Genomic DNA, 5,686 nt, shown 5'->3' on the forward strand with positions numbered 1-5,686 from the left:
CTTTCTCTCTCTCTCTCTCTCTCTCTCTCTCTCTCTCTCTCTCTGGGCATAGATTTCAGTGACACTGGCTCCAGGTCTTCTCCAATCAGCCCTGTTCAAATCACTCTGGTTGCCTATGGTCCAAAAGTGTCGTTTTGACAGTTACAATGTCCAAAGGACATCATCCTTCACCTTTGAGAAGAACCCCCCACCACCACCACCATCCCCTCTCCTAATGTCCTTCCTTTTTGGGGAATGGCCTTATTGTTCTCACTGCTTGAGTATGATACTCAATATTCAGTGCTTGTGGGTTGTGCTCAGACTGCTGAGAAATTGGCGAATGACATCAAGCGGTCATACAGTAACTGAGCCTTGCTCTGTGCTGTGCTGTGCAGACTGTACTCTTGCACCCACTCCTACTGTTTGTTTTATGGCTGCGCTTACAGTAAGCGTCGTTAGGACTCCCATTGATCTGGTCAGGCGGGACGCGGATGAAAAGGAACCCGCTGATGGCATGCATGAGAAGTTTGAGAGAGGGGTGTAAACGCTTCTCGCTTTTTTGTTGTTAGTTTTTTTTTCTTTTGGTGAGAGATAGATAGAGAGAGGAGGAGGTGGGGGGGTGCTTTTTGTCGTTAGCTGTCTCTGTCTTTGTTGTGTGTGAGGGCAGGGGTTGGTTGGTTGGTGGTGGGTGTGTGTGTGAGGGCAGGGTTGGTTGGTGGTGGGTGTGTGAGGACAGGGAACCAAGGGTGTTTCTGTGGATGCCAGCATGACATTCTGGTGATTGGGTTGTTTTATGTGAACACCCACACCTACACCCACACACACACACACACCGCCTGGTGAGGGTGGTGTGGTAGGGGTGAGGATGCCGGCTAGACGTCAGCGTGAGATCAGTCTGTCTGGTGTGAACACAAACACGATCACACACACACACACATGCCACCCCACAGAGATGAGCCACCCAGTCCTGCTCCACCTGATCATTTCCTGAAGGCCATGCCACGCCAAAAAACTGGAATGCAGCCCCCTTACACCCTTTTAGCTGAAAACAGGATGTGGTTGAGAGAAAGAACGCCTCTCCTCTCCCTGTGAAAGTCAATGATTGAACACTCATCAAAGAGAATGTTAATACGAGTGAGAATCCAAGCAAGATTTCATTAAACATGGTATGTGTGCCATCTCTGCAAGCTCTTCCCCTTAGTTGTTTAGACTGGTGGGAATCATAGACAGGATGTGGTCAGAGGCAGCAGGGTTTAGAGGCGTCTTTTGGACAGGGTTGAAACCTACCGTCGCACATAAATGCGTCTTCTCTGAAGTATCGTAGAGGGGGAATCATTGTTTTATCGCCTGATTGGGGTCGACTCAAGTCAGCAGAGACGGACTGTTGCTGGATCAGAGCTGCCTCCGACGATCGCTTCCCAGAATTCAACAGCGAGTGACATCATCCTCGTCTTTCAGTTCACCCCTTGAAGAAACTACTGAAGCCTGCGCCAAAGTTGTTGAGAGTTTACGCGAAATGGAAACGCTCGGCACGTCGCTCCACCACAAGTCAAATTGATAATGGGCATCAATGCTTCCCGCCACACACTCCCAATCATGTGTTTCTGCTTTGCCTGTTTCTTGTTTTTTCATGCGCCACGTCAGCAGTAAGTATTAATGCTCCATTCGGAATTGACGTTGGGGAGAAGAGGCTAATTTGGGCTCCACCAAGAGGCCTAGTCGCTGCCACACAGATGTCTGTGAGGAATGCGTTTCTGCGTTTCATGTGCCTATAGGACGGGCTCTCTGATGTGCTATAACCCACATGGGGCTCTTGCATTATTCACTCAAGCGTTCAGATCGGCCTCAGCGTCATGGAAACTTGCTTTGATATCATTTCACTACATCTCTCTCCATCGTTCTCTCTCTTTCTCGCCCTCTCTCTGTCTCTGAGAAGTTGAAACAAGGGACTCATAGATGCGTATTCCGATATGGATATAGCATATAGGATATGGTAAAAAAAAACAATTCTTGGGAGTAAGAGGGTAATCAAAGGGGGCTCTGCGTGGAGCGATTTGTGTGCAGCGGTGGATTTGGTCTCATGCCCACTGACTAATGACATATATTAGACGCGGTAAGGGTTATCTTCTCCAGGGTTCAACCGCTCCAATATCCTCTGGTTACCAGAGTCCCCAGTGAGCGAACACTTTCAAAGCCACTGTGGGGTCGAGGCCGAGGGCCACCCAGATAGTCTGTAGCGGGCGGGCAGATTCACGCCACACTGAAGCTCAGACCACCATCAGTGGTCAGCTGACCGGCCTCTGTGCCGTATTTACGACAGAACAAAGTAATATTAATCCTGACATGGAGTACAAATAAATCTATGGTGGGGAGCAAGTATGCTTTGAAGCAGTATACATGACAGTCCTTGTTCCCAGAGTGTGTATTTGTGTGTATGTATGTGTGTTTGAGGCAGTGGTAGTGGTGTGCATACATATGTTTAAATGTATGTCTGTGTGCAAGGTTATGTGTGTCAGCATCAGCAAGACTGAGTGTTTCTCAATGTAGGTTTGCATGCTTACGTGTATCATGTATGTGCTATTAATAAGCAGACTCGGGATATTTCAAAAAGGAAAGCCCAAAGCACACTGTGTGTGTGTGTGTGTGTGTGTGCCCTGCCATATGAAGCACTTTCTCGCTGAATGGAGATTGGAACTATGGCTCTGTGCAAACTCGACAGACCAGTGTTGGATTTCTCTGGTAATGTGGGGACCACCATCCCGGATTAATTATGCTGTAAAAAAAGACCCCACAATCTGAAGAGAAGGATGTTTGCACGGATGAGTTTATGATTTGTTTGATTGAAAACACAATTAGGCTCAATCTTTTCCTTCATTCTCCTCACTCTCATTCAGTTTTCTGCACTGCAAATGTTCAGCTCCTTCCAATTGTTATAATTAAACATTTCCCTTGTGTGTGTCTGTAAAAGTGTTATTTTTTTTTCTCCAAGTAGCCTGGTCTTTGTTTGCGCGAAATCATCCCTCAGAAGTCCCGGAAAACAAATGACATCCTTGCATCTCTTAAAAGAGCTTAGTGTAATCAAAATCATTTGAGCAGCGCTTTAATGCCTTCATTTTAACAGAACAAAAGGACATACAGAGGCTATCCGTGGCATGAGACAGGAACTGCTCTGAAGCCCTTGTTCCGGAGCTAACCACAATGAACGAGCTGCCTGGGCAGCAGAGCAGGTAGTCAGCCACGAATCAATTCAAACGCACATGTGTTGTCAATCTTTTATCCTTCCTACATGGGTTCTTATGTAGAGTTTAGCCAAAGTCCTTTTAGGCAAGTCCCTCCACTCGGCGACCATATTGCAACGCTTTTTGGACACTCATCGGGCATCCTATTCAGCAGAAATGCGCCTGCGCAATAACCTGGCAATAGCCAGATGAATTTCGCTCCGCCTAGCTCCACTCATCCATCTGGAACCGATCCATTGAAGTGCATCCATTGAAGGCTGGGCCTAATCAAAAAATGCTTGCATATGATTGAATAAGCCACTTGTCCGTCATCTATTGACGTGCTACTTCAATCACTCACATCGAAGCCAACCTGTGACGCTAATAACAGACTCACAGTCGCTTCTACGCTATGTCATATCTATGAAACTCCCGCCCTGCGTCCTGATTGGCTAAACCATAAAGTTGGTTGGAGAAATCACTCTCAATAGAGCTGGTAAGTCCCGCCCTTTCCGCTGGACCTCTAGATTGAAAAATCGTCAATGCAAGTGAATGTGAGAAAATAATTATTTTCTGGTCCCGTTTGATTTGTTCCATGAATGTGAACATATGTTGTCTGTGAATTTTTAATATAAAATTTCGTGTAAAGAATGCTACAATTGAGCGGGTAGAAGTTTGATGCGGTTAAACTTTGTGTGAGAGCACTTTGTGGACTACAACTTTCCGCTAGACGACAGATCACTAGTTTCCCATAACAACCATCAGTTGGTCGAGATGTAGAGGGTTATTAAGATCGACTTTGAACACAGTGAACCATACAACTTTACAATCACACTGTATCGTAGTGTTAATGTGTTGAGTGAAGCTAGACATGTTTCAAATATTTTTGTTACCATGTGTGTTTATTCCTGCCGTTACAAAAACTAGCATCTCAGTTAATGTTAGCGATTAGAGCTAGCTCGACGTCACAGGCGACATGTAGTCTTTCTCGTTATGTCTTTTCCACAACTGATAGCGAAGAATCATATAATATACTGTCAAACTTCGTAACATGAAAAATTATATTAAAATTCACAGGCGACATATGTTCACATTCATGGCACAAATCAAACGGGACCAGAAAATAATTATTTTCTCACATTCACTTGCATTGAAGATTTTTCAATCTAGAGGTCCAGCGGAAAGGGCGGGACTTACCAGCTCTATGGAAGAGGTCCCTACGACGGAGTATTAGGGCCCACACATGAAGGAAAAAAATATTTTTGCCATGACGAGATTAAACTCAACATGTCGACTTTAAAGTCGCCATGTCAACATTAAACTTCGACATTTGAGAATAAAGTTGAAATATAATATCGACTTTAATCTTGGCGTATCGACTTTAATGTCGCCATGTCGACATTAAACTCAACATTTCGAGAATAAAGTTGAAATATCATGTCGACTTTAATCTCGGCGATGTCGACATTAAACTCAACATTTTGAGAATAAAGTTAGTTTGGAGAGAGAACGACCGGCGGGACGATTGAAAGGGAGGGCCAGAATGAAACAATGCAACAAGTGCAACAATGATTCAGAGTGTTCGAGTGCAACAATGATTAGACATAGGCCTATATCATGTGGACAAAACATAGAACATATTAACCTACGTTGCTCAGCCAAATACTTTGCTGTTAGGTCCTTATCACGGAGTTACAGGCGATAAATCGATGGTCAAAAGTAGCCTAAAGGTCATAGCGGTTTATTTATTTATTGTAGGCCTATTATTAAAGTGTTGTTCTAAACATTTAGTTGTTGCATCTGAATGTTCAACTTCATGCTTATGCACTAGAGGCCTACTAGGCGCTCTCCCCAATCCTAGACTTTCACGTTGCTTGTTTGTAATGGACGCAAAACAGCCCATTGCTGAATGTCTATGGAGGGACGAATGAAGCTGTCCTCCCGACCACCCCATGTAGGCTAGTAGCCTACTTGCACATATGCACACAAAAAGTGCATAAATGAAGTGCATGCACACATATTCTCTCACGGGATCAAAATAGTATATATGCTTAAGCTATAGGCCTACCTGTGTTTCTAGCCTCCTATAGGCTACGTATTGCAAGTGAGACATGGAAAAGCAGTTTTAGAAAAATGAGTTTTGCCATGTTATCCTATGGAGAGTGACGCCCGTGGGTCATCAATGGCAGTTATTTGGATGTGCAGTAGCCTTAACCACGTAAAACAGAGTGAAATAACATTTTGTATAGAAACATTATATCATTGGATACATATATTTTTCTAGCTATTTAGCCTAAACGGCATAGTATTTCCATAACCGCGAGACAGACTTCACGATGACGGCAATGATAGTTAACAGACAAGACGCAATCTATCTGAATATCTGCAATCTATCTGAAATAACACCTATTTGAAGCCCATTTTTCATGTAACATATTGTGTATTAGTGTAGGCTACATAGCTTAAACTGTGAGGCTATGTTTAAACAG

The sequence above is a fragment of the Alosa alosa genome, chromosome 16 (assembly GCF_017589495.1).
Source record: "Alosa alosa isolate M-15738 ecotype Scorff River chromosome 16, AALO_Geno_1.1, whole genome shotgun sequence".
Taxonomy (NCBI): Eukaryota; Metazoa; Chordata; class Actinopteri; order Clupeiformes; family Clupeidae; genus Alosa; species Alosa alosa.